Raw genomic sequence first — 12397 nt, 5'->3', positions numbered from 1 at the left:
TAAGAAGCAGAATCTCCCTGGAGAGTGAGAATAGCCTGTGTGCCTAAGTAGTGAATGTACTGAGGAACAATAGAACCAGTTGAGATTAATTGAGGAAAAGTCTTGAGATTTGATCAGCCATTCACATTGATGATCCCAGTCCACACTGTTTTATGAACTGTCTGCTTGGCAAATCAAAAAATTTAATCTATATTTATAATTGCTTTAAGAGTATGTTGCTTAGAAAAATTACAACTTTTTATTACTGAAAAGTAAGGGGTCATAGCAGATGAGTGAAACAAGTTTAACTTTGGGATCCACATACCTGGGCTTGAACGTAGGCTGCAGCCTCTTTTTTTTTTTTCTTTTTAACATCTTTATTGGAGTATAATTGCTTTACAATGGTGTGTTAGTTTCTGCTTTATAACAAAGTGAATCAGCTATACGTATACATATATCCCCATATCCCCTCCCTCTTGCGTCTCCTCCCACCCTCCCTATCCCACCCCTCTAGGGCACCGAGGGCACCGAGATGACCTCCCTATGCTATGTGGCTGCTTCCCACTAGCTATCTATTTTACATTTAGTAGTGTATGTATGTCCATGCCACTCTCTCACTTCATCCCAGCTTCTTTACCCTTCCCCCCTCCCCGTGTCCTCAAGTCCATTGTCTATGTAGGCTGCAACCTTTTGTTTACCTGGGCTTGGGAAATGTACTTAACTTCTATGAGCTCTCACCACCAACCTCTGAATAATGAAGCTAATAACAGTACCTTCCTTATAGGATCACTGTGAAGATTAAAAATCAGTTTTGGCATCTAGCACAATGAGTTGCACACAGTAATTTTCAATAAATAGCTGTTATCATTATTTGTACCGTAAAGGTACACAAATATAAAGAAGAACGTAATGCCCTGGAGACCAACATGGTACCAGCGGTCATCCTCCCAGATGGAGAACCAAGAGGAAATCTGCTGGTCTCCTATAGACAGAAAAATCTAACTCAAGGGAAGAGATGAGGAAGAGTTCCAATTGTGGCTCTTTTCCTGCCTGGGTTTTCTTCCCCTCACAACACTTTCTGTGATGTACATGGCAACATCAGCTCTCAATCTGGGGTCTGTCTTGAGTTTGTGTCTCATTAGAATCTCAGTATTAGCTGGTGAGAGTCCACTGAGTTAATTACGGTGGTAGGTGGAAAATCTAGAGAAATAATAGAACATCTGCTATTGTGGGGCTCTTAGGGGACCTCTTTGGTGCTCACCTGGGGATCATCCTTTGTTGTAACTGTGCACAGTTGCTGGCCATCTTAGAGAAGTCCTGCTGAACTGGACTGGGTTAAATCCGTTGAACTCTTTGAACTCAGTTTGCTGTCTCTCCTGTCTTTGACCCTTGCTTTTTGCTTCTGTTGCCTGTCTGAGTATCATCTAGTTCCTCTCCTGCCTCTCTCCCTTTCATTTCCCATCTGTCTCTCACTTGTCCCCATGTTGGTTTTTCTCTGCACATTCCTATGGCAGCTCTCGCCCAAAATCCTTAGAGCTCAGCATAGTTGTTACTTAGTAGACTCTGCAGAGCATTCATCATTGTTTTCATCAAAGGACCAATTAACTCCCTGCTGCCCTTTACCAACCTGTAGCAAGAGGCAATGCTGTTCCTGGTTAGTTTAAGGCAGCAGAGAGCTAATTGTTCCTTAGTCAGTGTGGTGGTAAACTCTTTTTAGGATGTTCACACCCTGCTCTGAAAAGAACCTAGTTTTTATTAAGTTCCTGGCTGATTACTACCCTGCCTGTAATCCACTTTTATGGCAGGAAAGGTGCTGTCAAGGCAGCTCCAGGCAAAGTGGGATAATACAGTGTTTTTTGACACCTTTCAGTGTGAGCTCTGGCTTCCCTAAGTAATGGAGACACCCTGCATCATTATTTTTAAGGAGAAAGATGTCACTGTGTGGCTGAGTTTGTGTTCACTAATGCACAGATTTGGGAGGACATCGTTTTCTATTTTCCTTGAATGTATTGGCAAGGGATGGATAGAGCAGAGTGGGCCCTGCCTCACGTTCAATGCTGCAGGGCTTCAAAAAACATTCTACAAAGGTTGCGGTTTACAAAGAGTGTGTTCCTAAGCACATGTGCATTTGTTAAGCCGTAGTTAACACCTGTGTGCATTGTGAACGAGTATTAGAAATATTCATGAGAAGTGCTAAATGCAGATAACACATATTTCCAAAAAACCTCTGCAATACTTGTGGAAAAAATCTGCATGTTCTTGGTATTATGGAAGCAAATATGTGCAGTAAAAATGTCATCTTGTTCTATAAAGTCCAATTACTGATTAGCACCTGCTGGTTCTACATGTACAACATACATCCTGTGATAGAGAAAGAGAGATTTGCCTACCACTACTGAATATACTTGGATGTACAATAAAGATTAAGCTCCTACTACTGTAGTAATTGAAAGATAAAAGAAAATGTTGTAGAATTGATTTACTGACACTACTTATGAGTATGGTGATTGTTTTAGGTAAGTCACAACACACACACACACACACACACTCACTCACGCGGTCACAGTCCTTTTCCTTTTCTACCCCACCTTCTTTATCCCCTTTCTCCTCCTCCTAACCCTCCTCTACTTCCTTTCCTAATAGCTGTCTTTTCTCTTGGTCCTTTAATATTTTTTAAAATAAGTTATTTCAATTAGCAAATTTGGTAATCTAATCAGTCCCTTGCTTCAATTCTCTCTCCGTGTCTCTCAAATTCAGCTTCATCTCTAATCTTACAGCCTCTACCTTAGCCATTTACTTTGTGTTGTTGGCCTGCGTCTCTCCTACATACAGTTTATCCTTCACACATCTTCCAGACAATCTTTTCTTTCCCTCTCTACCCTAAGCCACCAATATGACTCCTGAATGCCTAATGAGTCACATTTTCACTCTAAGCCCAGAATTGAAGACCCTCTGTCAACTGCCCACACCGTTCTTCCCCAATGGCATCACTTGTTACCCTTCCTTTTGGCCTGCCTCTATTCCGGCCAAGTCCTGTTGCCTCATACCCCTCAAACTATTGACTCATTTCCTTCTTGGTGTTTTGGAGACCTTGTACAGATTGCCCTGTCAGCACCCTGATAGTGTATGGGCTTCATTTCCTTAGGAGTGGTTCAAATCTCTCACCTTCCTGGAAGTGTCTGAAGATTGTCATATATCTTAATATGTGTTCTTCTACTTTGCATCATTTTACTTTATGGATCAACATAGCTGCCAGCTTTCATCTGTTACTCTGTTACCTAGCAGTCCTTCTTGAGGAATTCTATATGTGTGTTTTCTTTTTTCCTGTTAAATTATAAACTAATGCTTATCGCTGATCTTGTTTACAAAGTGTTTTTGCATTTTGCTATGCCTGGTATAGAATTGTATACAAAATAGACACTAGATGAGTGTTTCTTTTTTTTTAAATTTATATTGGAGTATAGTTGATTTACAATGTTGTGTTAGTCTCAGGTTTACAGCAAAGTGGTTCAGTTATACATATACATATATCTATTCTTTTTCAGATTCTTTTTCCATATAGGTTAGATGACTGTTTTTTAACGAATTCTTCTTTCACTTTCCTAACGCTGTATTCCTCGTGTCACTGTTTCTTTTCACGTAGGTGTAAAAAAAACCTCCCTAGCTAGATTATAAACCCCCTGAAACTGTAGATTGTTAACACTTTTGTAAAGCTCTGTACACAGTAGGTAACCAAAACTGTCATCACAAAATGAAATAATGAAGTCAATTAATTTAATTTAATTATTATTTTCTATTATTATTATTATTTTGCTGTTATGCTTACTGCTTGTGTAATTCATCTTGCTGTACTTTCTGATTGCTTTGAATATTAATATTATCTTTAAAGAAAAGTTGTAAGCTCCTTTAGGGCAGAGACTTTGACTTCTATCCTTGTGTCCTTATAGTGTACAACACTTAAAAAGTTGAGCTGAAGAATAATTTGATGAACGACCTTAAAAGAAACAAGATTCTTCTATTCTATTCAGTAAACAGCCTAATACAGTCAGTTGTTAGGAACATGGACTTTGGAGCCAACCTACCTGAGTCTTAATCTGACTCTATGTCTATGAGCTGTGTGACTTGGCTGAGTTACTAAACTTCTCTGTGCCTCAGTTCACACGTTTGTAATATGGAAATTGCAGTAATGCCCACCTCACAGGGATGTTGTGAAGATTAAATTGAGTTAGTGCTGTAACCTACTTATTAGAAAAAAGCCTGGTATGCAAGAATTGCTAAAAGGTATTTGCCAGTATATCTTGCCCTCAAGCACTGTAGTCCAGTTGGGTCGTTTTCAAGTTTCATCTTTGATGGCTAAGATAATCACACTCTGCTTTGGACTTTTTCTTAATAATAAAGAAGTGATAATTTCTTAAATTTTAAAGAAATAATAACACTAACAGTGTCTCATGCCCCTTTTTCTGTAGAATGGTATTAATGATTGATCCTGTTAATATCAGGAGATCTAGGAATGCTAGTCTATGAAATAACAAAAAAATGAATAATAAGGTCAAATAAGATCTTCAGAGAACATACAGAACATACACCTACAGGGTGTAGGTGTAACTTGTATTTAAATTGCCACAACAGTATTCTGAGCTCCTGACGTTAAGGATGTGTATCAATGGGCGTTGGCATTTTGAAGATGATGGCTTTGGAGAGAGGTGCATTTTTAGAGTTATCCTTGGGAAATTGTAATTCAAACTTATGCCTTGGGTAGTTAGATCACTCATGATATATCTACCCTTGGTCCAGAATCCTTTCCCTCTCCCATAACCATTTCAAGCTTTCACTTCCCCACCAGGCAAACTCTTATTCATATTTCAAAACTCAACACAGGTGTCACTTTCTAATTTTTGTTCCTCCACCTCTACCTCCACTTCCATAAAATGAACCAGTTCTCAAAGCATCGCCCACAATTTACTCATGTTCCTACCACTGTATTTATTAACTGTGTTCTAATTTATTTGTTTACATGCCTGTCTCCTTTTGGCTTAGTTACTTTATAGACTGTGGCTTAGTTACTTTATGGACTGCACTTTAATAAGTCCCTTAACCCAACTTCCCAGCCTAGTGTCTAATATACTTTAACTGTCCAGAGTTTTTGTTTGTTTAGATTTTATCAAAATTTTTTTTTTTTTTTTGCAGTACACGGGCCTCTCACTGTTGTGGCCTCTCCCGTTGCGGAGCACAGGCTCCAGATGCGCAGGCCCAGTGGCCATGGCTCACGGGCCCAGCCGCTCCACGGCATGTGGGATCTTCCCAGCCCGGGTCACGAACCCGTGTCCCCTGCATCGGCAGGCAGACTCTCAACCACTGCGCCACCAGGGAAGCCCGATTTTATCAAATTTTAAAGGCATTTTTAAAAAATGTTGTAGAGTTGTTGAATGGGGAATCAAATATAGAGTACCAAGATGATAAATCCAAAATTGATAAGAAAAACTCTAACAATAAAGTAGGAAAGAAAATGAAAATATAAAGCAAAGAACAGTAAATGAAGCCTATCTCCTGGAAGAGACATGTAGAACTCTTTAGTAATTCTGTTGTCTATACAAAGAGTTGGAATGACACAAAGAAGAAAAACCTTCAGCTGTGTTTACTCACAGAAAACTAGACTTAAAAGCAGAAGTCAGAGAGCAGAATTGGAAGAGTGTCTTCAGAAGAGGATGGTATAGGATGAACTTTAGGATCAGATGGACTTGGTTTCTAATTGCGGTTCAGCAACTTGTCATGTGGCTTTAGGAAATTTATGTATCCTTTCTTAGCCTCACTTTCCTTATCTGGAAAATGAAACCTAACTCTGAGTGCTGCTTTGAGGCTTAAGTAACCCGAGCTTAAATGTTTGGTATAAGTAACTGCTGAATAAATGTTAACTATTATCATCATTAGAGTAGATAAGATCCAGGTTCATTACTGGAAGCAATGTAGTGATATGACCATTATCTTAGCAGTTTAAATTAGCAAAATTCTTGAGGATGAAATCCACAGAATTTTGTTTAAATATAGTTATATAGAGGTGCTACTAGAATTCATGCACTTATACACTTGATATTTGTATACATTTCATTTTCTCACTGTATACCAATTTATTATTGCATATAATTTGTACTTTTAAGACAGTAGTATCTTTAGTACAGAAAAGACTAAGTCAGATACAGTGACTTAATGGTGCAATAAAATAATGATGAACTGTTTTTATTTTTTCAGGAAATTAAATATAAGAAGTAGATGTTTTCTGTTTTAAGTTTCCAATGATTAAGTACTTGTTAAGGTTCTAGATCCATAGCTCACCAATACGTTAAAAGGTTAAATTCAAGCAATACCACTCTTTCTATTACCAGTGGATATGCACAGTGAACTATCTTCTGTGTGAACACAAACACACACAACTCAACCTAGTTGCATATATGATTAAAAGTTTGAACACTCTGTCAAGATTTAACTGCCCCTCTTTAAGTTGATAAGACTCCTGAATTATGACCATAGATTTAGAAAACATTAGACTTATGATTTATTTGCATTCTTCCCTTTCCTCACCCTGGACCCTAGAAAATAAATAAGAATGGTGCTTTTGAAAAGTCCAAGAGTTTCAGAATATCAGTAGATACAGAATTTGCATTTCAACTTTTAATAATAAGGTTATTTTTAGGGGAAGAAAATTCAGTATTTTGACATGGTTTCATTAGCAATCTTATCAAAAAGTTCAAGGGACTGAACTAACAAAAACAGAGCAAAATCTGTCTTCAGTCATTTTAAATGTCCACTCAATCAAGAAGGTTGAACAATTCTAAACCTGAAGCATTGTGAAGAGCTGACGGACTGAAATAGTATTATTTTATGAAGATCTACCTGCACACAATGTGAGAACAAAATCTCACACAGTCCCTACTTTAGCATGACTGCAGATTTTTTTTTACATCAGATTATTGCTTGTGTGTTTCTTCATAACACCCCTGTGTGATAGGTTTTACTTCCATTTTCAGAAAAATCAGAATATCGTAAATTTAGTAACTTCCCCAAACTCCTAGGACAACCAAGGCAGCAAAAGATTCAATGGACAGTGTCAGAATGTATACCGATATATTGTAAATTTTCCAGTATTTGGCTAAGAGGGAATATCTAAAAGGTAAAGGAAATTTGTACCCACATATATAAGGATTAGGAGATATTTGGAAGCTTGAAACCTCCCTTAATAATGCACTTCTTTGTGGACACACTCATTTGTATAGTCATTTATCTTTCTTCATTGCCACCCCACCCTTTCTTTATTACAAAGTTGCCCCAAACATAGTTTCCCCATAAAAAACATGGCCTGTGCCCCTCTCACTATTCTCCTGGTTATATACACACTGCCTTGGTTTGAAAGCTAAATCAATTAATCATTACCAGGCTCCTCCTGGCACTGACAGAGAGGTCCTTTCAGTAGGCAGAAGACAAAAAACGTACATAAAAAAAGAGGAAACAATGTAAAAACAAATGCTTTCATAGATTAATACTTCATTTGTATTTACTCCTCCCATCCCCACTTAGGAACAGAATCAACTCAGATTTCCAACTAACTAAGATTTCCCAGTGGCATAAAAATGATAAACCACTTTAAAATATTATAATATAGTAATACTTTCTATTTCTACCTAATACAGTGCTCATATTGAAAGAATCTAAGGTAGTTTAATGATTTTAAAAATAAACACAATTTCTCACACACCCTTTTCTATATAACCTTCACTATACCTAAGTCAGGATTCTGAAATAGAACGAGCTCCTATGTTTCCTGTTCTAGTTTTCTTAAGATTGATGCTACCTCACTTTAAAGCTCACCAGAGACAATTTCCCTTTCTTGGGAGTAAAAATTAAATTCTCCCACAAGAACTTCTAAATGATCTCTGCTAAAGTTCCAACTTTTTCCAGTATCGAGGGGGATCTCAAAAGCCCCAATTAGTTATAGGTCCTGGATATCGTCAAACTGGATTTAATCTGATAAACTAAAGACTATAAAGATAAACTGCCTTCATAATAGATGGAGTTGTAGATGGAGAAGTTCCTTCAGTGTGGGACTTGGTGGACCACTGGATTAAACAAGAACTGCCCTCTCACATCCAGCAAGAAGTGAATATTAATCTTAATAACTACCCCTAAATTCATATTTAATGTGTTTCTATATCCTTTTCTTTTAACATTTATTTATTTATTATTAGGCATTCATTTTATACACATCAGTGTATACATGTCAATCCCAGTCTCCCAATTCATCACACACACCCAGCCCCCGCCACTTTTTCCCCTTGGTGTCCATACGTTTGTTCTCTACATCTGTGTCTCAATTTCTGCCCTGCAAACCAGTTCATCTATACCATTCTCTAGATTCCATATATATGCATTAAAATACGATATTTGTTTTTCTCTTTCTGACTTACTTCACTCTGTATGACAGTCTCTATATGCATCACGTCTCTACAACTGACCCAGTTTTGTTCCTTTTTATGGCAGAATAATATTCCATTGTATATATGTTCCACAACTTCTTTATCCGTTTGTCTGTTGATGGGCATTTAGGTTGCTTCCATGACCTGGCTATTGTAAATAGTGCTGCAAAGAACATTAGGGTGCGTGTGTCTTTTTGAATTATGGTTTTCTCTGGGTATATGCCCAGTAGTGGGATTTCTGGGTCATATGGTAATTCTATTTTAGTTCTTTAAGGAACATACATACTGTTCTCCATAGTGACTGTATCAATTTACATTCCCACCAACAGTGCAAGAGGGTTCCCTTTTCTCCACATGCTCACCAGCATTTGTTGTTTATAGATTTTCTGATGATGCCCATCTAACTGGTGTGAGATGATACCTCATTGTAGTTTTGATTTGCATTTCTCTAGTAATTAATGATGTTGAGCAGCTTTTCATGTGATTCTTGGCCATCTGTATGTCTTCTATGGAGAAATGTCTATTTAGGTCTTCTGTCCATTTTTGGATTGACTTGTTTTTTTTTTTTTATATTGAGCTGCATGAGCTGTTGGTATATTTTGGAGATTAATCCTTTGATGATTCATTTGAAAATATTTTCTCCCATTCTGAGGGTTGTCTTTTGGTCTTGTTTATGGTTTCCTTGGCTGTGCAAAAGCTTTTAAGTTTCATTAGGTCCCATTTGTTTATTTCTGTTTTTATTGCCATTACTCTAGGAGGTAGATCAAAAAATATCTTGCTGTGATTTATGTCAAAGAGTGTTATTCCCCTGTTTTCCTCCAAGAGTTTTATAGTGCCTGGTCTTACATTTAGGTCTCTAATCCATTTTAAGTTTATTTTTGTGTATGGTGTTAGGGAGTGTTATAATTTCATTCTTTTACATATAGCTGTCCAGTTTTCCCAGTACCACTTATTGAAGAGACTGTCCTTTCTCCATTGTATATCCTTGCCTCCTTTGTCATAGATTAGTTGACCATAGGTGCGTAGGTTTATCTCTGGGCTTTCAATCCTGTTCCATTGATCTATATTTCTGATTTTGTGCCACCACCACATTGTATTGATTACTGTAGCTTTGTAGTATAGTCTGATGTCAGGGAGTCTGATTCCTCCAGCTCCATTTTTTACCCTCAAGTCTGCTTTGGCTATTCAGGGTCTTTTGTGTCTCCATACAAATTTTAAGATTTTTTGTTCTAGTTCTGTAAAAAATGCCATTGGTAGTTTGATAGGGATTGCATTGAATCTGTAGACTGCTTTGGGTAGTATAGTCATTTTCACAATATTCATTCTTCCAATCCAAGTACATGGTACATCTATCCATCTGTTGGTATCATCTTTAATTTCTTTCATCAGAGTCTTATAGTTTTCTGCATACAGGTCTTTTGTCTCCCTAGGTATGTTTATTCCTAGGTATTTTATTCTTTTTTTTGCAATGGTAAGTGGGAGTGTTTCCTTAATTTCTCTTTCAGATTTTTCATCATTAGTATATAGGAATGCAAGGATTTCTGTACATTAATTTTGCAACTTTACCAAATTCATTGATTAGCTCTAGTAGTTTTCTGGTGGCATCTTCAGGATTCTCTATGTATAGTATCATGTCATCTGCAAACAGTGACAGTTTTACTTCTTCTTTTATAATTTGTACTCATTTTATTTCTTTTTCTTCTCTGATTGCCGTGGCTAAGACTTCCAAAACTATGTTGAATAACAGTGCTGAGAGTGGACATCCTTGTCTTGTTCCTGATCTTAGAGGAAATGCTTTCAGTTTTTCACCATTGAGAATGATGTTTGCTTTGGGTTTGTCATATATGGCCTTTATTATATTGAAGTAGGTTCCCTCTATGCCCACTTTCTGGAGAGTTTTTATCATAAATGGGTGTTGAATTTTGTCAAAAGCTTTTTCTGCATCTATTGAGATGATCATATGGTTTTTATTCTTCAATTTGTTAATATGGTGCATCACATTGATTGATATGCACATATTGAAGAATCCTTGCATCTCTGGGATAAATCACACTTGATCATGGTGTATGATGTTTTTAATGTGCTGTTGGATTCTGTTTGCTAGTATTTTGTTGAGGATTTTTGCATCTATATTAATCAGTGTTATTGGTCTCTAATTTTCTTCTTTTGTAGTATCTTTGTCTGGTTTTGGTATCAGTGTGATGGTGGCCTCATACAATGAGTTTGGGAGTGTTCCGTCCTCTGCAACTTTTTGGAAGAGTTTGAGAAGGATGGGTGTTAGCTCTTCTCTTAATGTTTGATAGAATTCACCTGTGAAGCCATCTGGTCCTGGACTTTTGTTTGTTGGAAGATTTTTAATCAGTTTCAATTTCAATACTTGTGATTTTTCTGTTCATATTTTCTATTTCTTCCTGGTTCAGTCATGGAAGGTTATAACTTTCTAAGAATTTGTCCATTTCATCCAGGTTTTCCATTTTATTGGCATAGAGTTGCTTGTAATAGTCTCTTAGGGTGCATTGTGTTTCTGCGGTTTCGGTTGTAACTTCTCCTTTTTCATTTCTAATTTTATTGATTTGAGTCCTCTCCCTTTTGATGAGTCTGGCTAATGGTTTATCAATTTTGTTTATCTTCTCAAAGAACCAACTTTTCGTTTTATTGGTCTTTGCTATTGTTTTCTTTGTTTCTATTTCATTTATTTCTGCTCTGATCTTTATGATTTCTTTCCTTCTGCTAACTTTGGGTTTTGTTTGTTCTTCTTTCTCTAGTTCCTTTAGGTGTAAGGTTAGATTGTTTATTTGAGATTTTTCTTATTTCTTGAGGTAGGCTTGTATAGCTATAAACTTCCCTCTTAGAACTGCTTGTGCTTCCTCCCATAGGTTTTGGATTGTCGTGTTTTCATTGTCATTTGTCTCTAGGTATTTTTTGGTTTCCTCTTTGATTTGTTTAGTGATCTCTTGATTATTTAGTAATGTATTGTTTAGCCTCCATGTGTTTGTGTTTTTTACATTTTTTTCCCTGTAATTGATTTCTAATCTCATAGTGTAGTGGTCAGAAAAGATGCTTGATATGATTTTAATTTTCTTAAATTTACTGAGGCTTGATTTGTGACCCAGGATGTGGTCTATCCTGGAGAATGTTCAGTGTGAACTTGAGAAGAAAGTGTAATCTGCTGTTTTTGGATGGAATGTCCTATAAATATCAGTTAACTTTATCTGCTCTATTGTGTCATTTAAAGCTTGTGTTTCCTTATTAATTTTCTGTTTGGATGATCTGTCCGTTGGTGTAAGTGAGGTGTTAAAGTCCCCCATTATTATTGTGTTACTGTCAATTTTCTTTTTTAGAGCTGTTAGCAGTTGCCTTATGTATTGAGGTGCTCCTATGTTGGGTGCATATATATTTATAATTGTTATATCTTCTTCTTTTATTGATCCCTTGATCATTACACAGTGTCCTTCCTTGTCTCTTGTAACATTCTTTATTTTAAAGTCTATTTTATCTGATATGAGTATTGCTACTCCAGCTTTCTTTTGATTTCCATTTGCATGGAATGTTTTTTTCCATCCCCTCACTTTCAGTCTGTATGTATCCCTAGGTCTGAAGTGGGTCCCTTGTAGACAGTATATATGTGGGTTTTGTTTTTGTATCCATTCAGCAAGCCTGTGTTTTTTGGTTGGAACATTTAATCCACTCACATTTAAGGTAACTATCAATATGTATGTTCCTATTACCATTTTCTTAATTGTTTTGGGTTTGTTTTGGGGTTTTTTTGTTTTCATTTTTTTGCGGTACGCGGGCCTCTCACTGTTGTGCCCTCTCCCATTGTGGAGCACAGGCTCTGGACGCACAGGCTCAGCGGCCATGGCTCATGGGCCCCACTGCTCCACAGCATGTGGGATCTTCCCGGACTGGGGCACGAACCCATGTCCCCTGCATCAGCAGGCGGACTCTCAACC

The sequence above is a fragment of the Mesoplodon densirostris genome, chromosome 5 (genome assembly GCF_025265405.1).
Source record: "Mesoplodon densirostris isolate mMesDen1 chromosome 5, mMesDen1 primary haplotype, whole genome shotgun sequence".
In the NCBI taxonomy this organism is placed as follows: Eukaryota; Metazoa; Chordata; class Mammalia; order Artiodactyla; family Ziphiidae; genus Mesoplodon; species Mesoplodon densirostris.
This window is presented reverse-complemented; position numbering follows the sequence as displayed.